We start from the raw sequence: 9,961 nt of genomic DNA on the forward strand, positions 1-9,961 counted from the left end.
ACTTGCTGTGAACTCTGATGCAGGCCCTGGAGAGAATATATGTGCAACAAAAGGAGAGACAGGTATACGTAAGTCCATGGTTTGCTTATGATGGGGACTATGTAGAGCACAATTACTAGGCACAGTCCAGTATTCATCCTCTCTCCCTCCTAATTTAACCTAATTTAACTGAACTTATTTATCTTTTTATCTCACTCTGTTGAACTCACCTGTGGCCTAGCACAATCACTGGCTGTCTTGGAACCATAAGATATGGTATGATAACCTTTCCATAACATTTTCAGGTGTCATGAACACATACTAAATTTGGCTTTGATCCAGACACATGGTGGTAAAAAGTGTTACTGATTGCAAAACTACCTCAACCCTCTATTGGAAGTCTAAGGATATAAAGAAGGGAATGTAATGGAATTTACTAATTTGATCATTGACAATGCTATGCTAAGGTTTAGTAAAAAATACAGCAATTCAAACAGTTAAAAAAGAGAATCCAGCTTTCCAGACCAGAGTCCAGAATCCAGAATCCAGACCAGAGTCCAGAATCCAGTTTTCCAGACCAGAATCCAGTTTCCTCCTGATGACATCTTACCACTTCAAGAAGACAAGAGAAATCAGAGACTCTATATGAACTGTTTTGTTTTGTTAGTTTTTACTATCTCCTTTCTGTTATAATATATATCATCTGTAACATGTAACCTATGCAGAGGCCCTCCCTTTGCAAGACTAATGTCAAAGCGTCGGTTCATGAGGACAAAAAAAAAAAATCGCCCCTCTGGACAAAACTTTCCTCTCTTCCTTTTCTATATTGTTGTTCACATATTATTAGTTAGCAATAGTTATTATATTCTTTTTACTGTTCCGTCAAGGAAACATTTTGTTTCTTGAGGAAGAAAAGGGGGGACTGTAATGATTGGAATGACGCCACCTACTGGAGACTTGCTGTGGGAAAGCTCCACCATGAGGAAAATGCCTCAGAGGCATTGTGGCTTTTCCTTGGCATCAGGAAATGATGTTTGCTCATGGGTGCTGTCTATCAAGGCTACCAGCCAATCAACTTGAGGAGCCTCCTATGGTCTGGGAAGAGACAGGAAGGAGGAAAGGGAGCCTGCACAGAGAGCACTGGGGCTTTTTGGCTTCCTGACTTGATGGTGGTGGCAGCAGAGGACTTCACAGGAAATTTGAGGAAAGATAGGAATGCCAGGCTGTTAGAATTCTGTTCTCAATCTTTTTTCTTTCTATTTTCCAATAAACCCTTAAAAACCTAAACTCGTTTTATCAGTGATTTTTAGTCAGTTTCCCCCAAAACTGGGGGAACAGATTAGAATCCACATTTAGAATCTTAAATTACACACCTTGGTTTCAGGAGAACCTAAATTCAAATCCAGCCTTAGATACTTGAAATTTACTAGCTGTGTGATCTTGGGCAAGTCACTTAACTCTCATTGCCCCACCGTAAAAGAAAAAGGCCCATGGAAGATCAATTTTATTTCACACCAAAACCTCTTCACAAGCAAGTGTTTCAACATGTCTTTACATCTCATATAGTTAAGGTTGCTTATACTCCTTTCCTTCAGGATTCTCTTTTCTATGGTTTAGGTTACACACTTGCTCTTAGGATCCCTACACCAGAAAGGGACTCAAAATGCTTAAAACAAAAGTTATTTGGGGACATGGAATAAAATTATTCTTAAAACCTAGTGATTCCTAAATGGACTGGGTGAGCTATTCAAACAGTAGTCTGTGTTCTTAGTTTCTTCTAAGACCTCAGCTTGAGGAATTGATTCATTCCAACTTAGAGGTCTAAGCAGTTACTATCAGACTCTTTGTAAGCATGAAGCATTGGTTCCAGTTGAAGAAGCACTGATAGGTGGTCAGGCTGATGAACTTCTCAGAGGGGCATATTGAGACAAATGAGGGTAAAAGACTTGTTAGGAAACTATTCTGACTTTCATGAACTGATGGGAGAACCCTAACCTCAAGCCCTTATTTCAGTGTATGGAACAGATTCCTATCCCCCAGCTCCTCTCCACTCTCATCCCCACCCCTTTTGGAAAATATTTGTACACCTGAGGAGGGTATTATTATAGTTCCTGAGTCTGTTGGGAAAGGCATTTTTTCTGTCAAGATAATGGAATGTGATAGATGAGATTTGGCAGATACTCAGGAGCCCACCTGAGTGGATTACTGGCTGATTTGATTGGATTACTCGCTGATTTATAGTTGAATAGATTCTAAGCACACCTGGCTGGTACTTGAGAGTACTTAAGAAAGCATGGTTCTCAGAAGCTAACAAACTTTGAACTTCCTGCCCAGTCAACCAACCAGCTTGAAGAACCTCCCATTTCTGGGAGGGGACAGGAAGGAGGAAGGAGGAAGGAGGAAGGAGGAAGGAGGAAGGAGGAAGGAAGAAGGAGGAAGGAGGAAGGAGGAAGGAGGAAGGAGGAAGGAGGAAGGAGGAAGGAGGAAGGAGGAAGGAGGAAGGAGGAAGGAGGAAGGAGGAAGGAGGAAGGAGGAAGGAGGAAGGAGGAAGGAGGAAGGAGGAAGGAGAGCCTGCACAGGGAGCTCTGGCTCTTTGGGTTCTAGACTTCACTGTGGTGGAGGAGAGAGACTCCAGAGGACTTCACAGGGAAACTGAGGAAAGATAGGATTGCCAGGCTGTAGGAATTCTGTTCTCAATCTTTCTCTCTCTATCTTTCAATAAACCCTTAAAAACCTAAACTCGTTTTATCAGTGATTTTAGTCAGTTTTCCCCAAAACTGGGGGAACAGATTAGAACCCACATTTAGAATTTTCAATTACACACTTCCTAGAAAAATTTGATCTAAAATGAGGAAAGATCTTGAGGGAAGCCTGAGTCTCACTCAGGTCCCAGATGGAAATCTCCAACCCCAAGATAAAATACTGAAGCAATATTGAACAGAAAGTCTGGTGATGCTGCTGCTTTTCTCTGAAGATGGAGATATTCCTCCAGGTAAAGCCATCATCAAAAATGGTGAGCATTAACTTAGAACCTATCCCCAATGCCACTCAGAGATTGATTCTGATGTTCTGATTCCTGATCTATGAACACAAGCAACTAGATCTGTTCTCATGACTATTATCACCAACCTCACAGAGCTGTTGTCTGCGTGGGGCTGGTGGGAACAAAGCTTGTAAAGCTCCAAGATAGAGGGTGAGTTTCTATTCTGTTCATATAGGTACTTCCTTCCAAAACCATAGCCATGGGAACCAAAGGCTCTGTAAAGTGCCCCCTGCAGATTGTGAATTCAATTATTATACTGTTTGGGAGCCAATTCTATATTATCAGGCAAAGGCGATATTGGCAATAATATGGGTGTCAGCCTTTCAGGTCTCTCCCCAGGTCAGGGAACTAGATCCCCTTCCTAGATCTATGGCTCTAGAAAGCCGCCAAGACTTTTTGTGTACCTCCTTCCTAATCTCTTGCCTCCTTAACAAAGTTCATTCTCTAATAACAGGCAGCATAGGTGAGGTGTTGGTCAGTGATCTAATTTTCGCAAACATGAGCAGGTTCTAGAAAAAGAAGGACAAAGCTGAGTGAATAAGGAGAATGGTTGGAGTCATCCTTTCCCTTCTCTTCTACCTGCTCAGTGTTGCCAGTAGCTGTTTTCATCTCCCAGTAGCACAGTCCACACTTTTACAGCTCAGAGGATATCAGGAATAGCTGCTTTCAAAAATATGGTTTCTATGTCCTATATTGATGCTGCATATAGGGCTAAGGGGTGCTGGGATAATCTGTAGGAACCACTGCTCAGATCCCTCTATCTCATCCTAGAAGAATGGAGTGGTTGTCAGGAATTTAGTCCCTGTCTCATGGAAGTCAATTCCAGTTAACTATAAATTCTATCACCCCTGGTAATAGTTTTTCTTCCCTCTTCATTCAGTGCTTATAAAATTAATACTGTTCAGAGAGAAAGGAAAAAATATCATTTCATAGTTGTTTCAGATAACTGATTTTTATAGTTAAAGCACCCGATGACTTTTATCACCCCACAACCTAACCTAATGTCCTACCCTCCATTCTTCATTAAATAAAAATTTTTAAAAAACCTTCATAAACATAACTCTTAAGACTACATTATATGTTGTTGTCTTAGTGGACCGAAAGCTATTTCCAAGTCAGGAAAACCTGGGTTCAAGTCCCTCTTCTGCTATTTTCTGGCTGTGTGACCTTGAACAAGTCACTCAACTTCTCGATTTCCCCAGGCAACTCAATAAGACTCTAAGATACAGAGCAGGTGCTAGCCTCTATTGGTAGAGGATATTTCCAAACTGGAAGTTCCTATATAAAATGATTTGGTTAAGAATTTTACAACTGTCCATGATAAGTTGTAAAGGCTTCTTGGGTAGTGCTGTTAGTTTCATTGCCACTTCCTTTATTATTCCTATACCTTTCTTTTCCTTCTGTTCTAAGTTCTTCAAGTTGCTTTTGTCAACACCACAGGTGAATATTTTAACTAGAATCAGTAATATAGAGCTGAGCATGGATATATTATTTATTACATGGTCTAGACTTCAGTACCCATTCCTCAGGAATTTAGACTAATATAGAGACTTGGAACCTTTGACCTCATTGGAAGTATGACTGTACATTTATATAGCACTTTTAGTACTGCAAAATCCCCTCCTCAGAATAATACTATTACTTACTTTAGGTAGTGTAAGTACTATTATCTCCATTTTACAGATGAGGAAACTAAAATTCTGAGAAATTAAGTAATTTTTCCATAGTAACATATCCAGTAAGTGCCGGAGGGTAGATTAAAACCTAGATCTCCTAACTTTAGGTCCAAGCCTCTTAAGAAAACCATTCAACATATTTGCCAAGCAACCAACCTCTAAGACAGGTAAGTAAAATAGAATTTTCTTCCAAATTTTGGAAGAGATATATTTCACTAAAGATCAAGAAGCATAGATAAGTAACAATCCAGATCACTGACACAAAAGTGTGAAAGGCTATATTAGTCAATTCATAAACATTTATTAAAGGTCTACTATATGCCAAGTACTGTGCAAGATAGAGATACAAATGCCAAATTAAAACAATTCCTGCCCTTAAATAGCTTATATTCTATCCAGGAAAACAACATTCCTACATATATGCAGATACAGAATATTTAAAGATAGATTCAAGGTAAAGGCCTAAAGTTTAACAGGCTGGGGTTAGTAACACATTCAGATTTAGGGCAGCAGAAGGAATCAAAAGAATACTTCTATGGAGCTATGAGGGATTTAACATAACTTATTCAACCATTCAAGAAGTCTGAAGCTTTCTTACACTTAATGCCATGGGGGAAATTGGTGGGGGGTTGGGGTAGGGGTTCTTAGGAATTCCTCTTTAAAGAATTACACCCTCTTGCACACAAATCCAATTAGAATAAAATAATAGTTTATTTAGGTCCTAGGGAAAGGAAACCAAGAGAGAAGTCCTTGGACTTCTCATGGGGAGAAGGCATGGCACAGAGGAATGGCTCTCTGAGATACCTTTCTCCTCGAGCAGGAGACAGATACTTTTATAGAAGACTGATGGTGGTCAGATGAGGTGATCACCTGACTGTGAAAAGTTCCCTTATTGGAGGAGGACCATCCCCCACTGGTGGTGGCTGGGGGAAGGTGGGTGAGAGGCAGCTCTGGATCTCTCAAGCCATCTCTCTCCTCCTCATGCCATAAAGGCAGCAGCCACACCTAATCTTCCCTCCCAAGGGGTGGGGGAGACTGGAATGAAGGGTGGTGGTCCTGGAGCTAACTCAGTCCCAATCAGGTGATACTTATCTCTTTAGGTGTGTCTGTCTTTTGGTTTAGAAAACTTCTGAGGCACCCCAGGCCTGAAAATTAATGAAACAATCAATATAGGAAAAATAAGGTCTTTAATATGGGCAGAGGAGCTATATCTCTGACTATATCACAAAGCAAGAATACCCAAAAATGGAGACTGAGGACAGGGTTTATATGGGGTAACAGAGGGAACTATGAGACTGTTCTTAGGAAAAGTAAGTTTCTCACAGACAGAAACTACTTAATGTAAATGAATCGTTTTACACAATAACCTAAAGTCCAGGAAGTTGGGTTGGGAATCTTTGGGAGGGGATAGTTTGTTTGGGGGAGATCCATAAGCCAATCAAGAGTCTGGAATTGACAAAGATTGGTTAGCTCCAGGCAATTCATTGGCCTGGGAATGGGGAGTAGGTAGAGATCAGTCAGTTCTCAGTAAATTGTCTTTATCAGTTCAAAAATATTATTCTGAGAAGGGATTCATAAGGCTGATAAAAAAGGGTTAAGAACTCTTGCTCTAAGATGACTTTCTCCCCCACACCCAAAAATCATCCCAAATTTGAGGCTAAACATAGCCAGCAGATGGCGAAATTTTGAGGTAGGTGCAATTAGCCTCCATTATTTGTCCTCCTGAGTTTTAGTAGTACCTTATCCCCTGTGTCTGGAGCCAAGGGACTTTATCCCATTCTGCCTTTCAGATCCTGTCACGCTATGCTTTCATGAGTACACACTTTGAATCTTCCTTTCTGGGTAGTATAGCATGTGTCGAAGTTTTCCTAATCCTTTGGTATTAAAATCTACTTGTCCTGTATCTTTATTTCTTAGCATCCTACTTTTCATTAGGTGAAAATTAGCTAACTCAATATATCTGTTCATACTAATATGTTTATTTGATATGCTTTTAAGCATAACAGTAACAAATAATAATTATTATAATAAAAATTATGAAGGCCTTCTGGGAAAAATGACCTGACTCAAATCTGGCAATTTTACTTATGATGGTAGGGGAATAATATAGGGTCAAGTGAGGTACCCCCAAATTCATCTGGCCTTGAAAATAAAGAATGAATTTCTCCTTTTTTCACTTTCAAGACTATGGACAGGAGACCTGATACAACCTTCAGACTGAAAGTAAGGAGAACATGGAAGGTGTTTCCAGCAGAAAGTATTTAGTATTTAATCTACCAAAGCATGAATGAGTAGTTTCCAGACCTGTGTGAAGGCATACTCTCTAGAGCAGCTGAATTCTTTGAGAGAATGAGGAATTAACAACCCCAAATAACCAGATTTCAGCAGGGTGAGCATCACAGTGGGCTTTACTAACAGCTCAGGACAGTCAGGGCAATTGTTAGACTGCTGAGTCATTACAGAAATATGCCTAAGGCTTCTTGGATAAAATATACTTAGTCAATTCATGTTCCTTCCTTGTTTGGGGGGGAAAGAACTCAAAAGGCCACCTGCCCTTCTATAAAACCATCCCTCAGTCCTGATTAATTCTGAAGGGATGAGATTTATGCTGTGTGTGGTATGTACTTGACCCCTTATTTCTATCTAGACAGATATCACCCCTGAAGAGCATGACTGCAAAAAGTCATTCCAAAGTGACTGAATTTATCCTTGCTGGGTTAACTCACCAGCAGGAGCTCCAGCTCCCCCTCTTCATTCTCTTCTTAGTGATCTATGTAGCTAGTGTAGTGGGGAATTTGGGCTTGATCCTATTAATTGTACTGAATTCACACCTTCACACTCCCATGTACTATTTAATTAGCAATTTGTCCTTCATTGATCTTTATCATTCTTCTGTCATTACACGTGGAATGCTGATTAGTTTCTTGTCAAGGACAAACACCATCTCTTACCTTGAGTTCATGATTCTACTTTGTTTCTTTCACATTTTTCTATTGCTGAATGCCACATGTTGGCAGCAATGGCATATTATAAGCATGTTGCCATTTGTAGTCCCTTGCTATACAATATCATTATGTCCTATCAGGTTTGCTCTTTTCTTGTAATGGGTGTGTACTTTCTTGGGATTATTAGTTCCACTCTCCACACAGGCTTCATGCAGAAACTGTTGTTTTGTAAGGCCAATATGGTCAACCATTACTTCTGTGACCTCTTTTCACTCCTGAGCCTCTCTTGCTCTAGTACTTATAGCAATGAAATACTAATTTTATGTTTCAGTACATTTAACATACTTATCTCAACCCTGAGCATCCTTAGCTTTTACACCTTTTTCATCGACAGCATCTCTGTATCCATTCCACTGAGCATAGGTACAGAGCCTTCACCACTTAGGCCTCCCACATTGTTGCTATTATTCTCCGTTATGGCTCTGCCATGTTTGTATATCTGCACCCATCTCCAGTCAGCTCATGAACCAAGGAAAAGTGTCCTTTGTGTCCTATACTCATATATTGCCCATGTTGAACCCCCTCATTTACAGCATTAGGAATAAGGATGTCAAAATCACACTGACAAAAACCCTGAAGAAAAGAGGATTTTCGTGAGAAGACTTGTGGTGTGGCCTTGAACTGTTAATAAAAGACACAGTGGAAGAGAACTTTCTCCAAAGCAGTATATTGGAAAACCAAGATTCTGTTTTTCATAACACTTTCTTTGTTCACTATATATGTCAGGCTATTGTTGCCTGCTGGATCTATAGCAGCACATAATAGTAAATATAACCTGTTCCTCCTTCCCACTTGATACTCCACATTATAGGACTAGAGATGTGTTTGGAAGAAAACGGGGCATCAGTAGTCAAGCACCAATTGCTGACTTGTCGAGCACAAGTTCAACTACAAAGCAGAATTGTGACAAAGCAGTTCTTGGCATCATCATAGATGTCAAAAGAAATTCTACATCCCCAGGGATCAGTTTTTTATTAAAAAATCAATATTCTGAATATCATTAATGTAATCTCTATTTTCAAATAGAACAGAACTACTAAGATTTAAATGACTGTTACACCAGATTGTATCTATCAAGTCAAAGAAGTACATACAGTCTTGAAGACATTTTAAAGAATAATTCTGATGAATAGTAGTAGACTTGGTTCAGACATCTGGCAATCTCTCTCTGCTTCCCTCTCTCTGGGTTTTTTTCTTTCTGTTCCTCAGTCTTCTGCTATTGGTAGTAGACATGCCCTGAACAAACAACCTATCTATTTCTAATTTATCTAGTTGTAGCATAAAACATCTTATTGATTTTCCATTATGAAAAATAGAAGTACGTTCTATAACTGGAAGGGGTTTTATAAATAAAAGATGTAGTCGTATTCCCTAATTTTATAGATAAATAGTAACTTAAGTCTTAAGTTGTTTCTTGGTGACATAGTAAGACATTCCAAGGTGATATAGTGTCAGTAACATGCAAAATGTTAAGAACATTTACTTAGTAATAACCTACTGTCCTATCTCATGAATGTCCCAATAAAGAGATGGAGTACTTAACACAAGACCTTGAGTAAGTATTATCTTGTTTATTATGCCTAATGAATGCTTTCTAACCTGGAGTCTAGACAGATTTGAGAACTATTGTGGAGCTGAAATATATAAGATTTGGAAATTGAGCAATGCTCAATTCCACTGTCTGAGGAAGACCCCAGTCTTTAAGGAAAGTTGCTATAAAAGACAAGTTCACATGATGAACTTTGATACCTTTTTTGCTTGTTTAAGCTCAAGACTCTCTGAATAGGGGAGAGTCTCAAAAGCCATGCCAAAGACATGCAGAATCCTCCTTATTTTTGTAAGAAGTGGTACCAAGTCAATCATAGAATGAGTCAGATTCTTTCTTTCCTTTCCTTTCTCCTCTTATTGTTCCCTTACCTGATTACAGTATTTCAAGATTCTAAATTATAAATCAGAAAATTAATTCAGCACCATAGAACCCCTCAAAAAGGAAGGTGGTCAATCTCAGACTTCAGAGATTTGACTTTTCATTTCCAAAAGGAAAAAGTTGGGAAGCCATCTTCAGTCAGTTGGTCAATAAACATCTATTAAGCACTTGTTAAATGCCAAGAACTGTGCTAAGCATTGGGGATATAAAGAAAGGTAAAATACAGGCCTTGTTTCAAAGAGCTCACAATCCAATAGTGGAAACAATATGCAAACAACTACATACAAATAAGGTATATAGAGTATAAATTGTATATAGACACTAGAAATAA

General features: G+C 39.2%; 1 pseudogene; it reads left to right on the forward strand.

Annotated features, from left to right (window-relative positions):
- The first annotated feature begins 7,367 nt into the window (after nucleotides 1–7,367).
- Nucleotides 7,368–8,300, forward strand: LOC122748853 (annotated as a pseudogene).
- Nucleotides 8,301–9,961: the final 1,661 nt, after the last annotated feature.

This window comes from Dromiciops gliroides, chromosome 3 (assembly GCF_019393635.1).
Source record: "Dromiciops gliroides isolate mDroGli1 chromosome 3, mDroGli1.pri, whole genome shotgun sequence".
In the NCBI taxonomy this organism is placed as follows: Eukaryota; Metazoa; Chordata; class Mammalia; order Microbiotheria; family Microbiotheriidae; genus Dromiciops; species Dromiciops gliroides.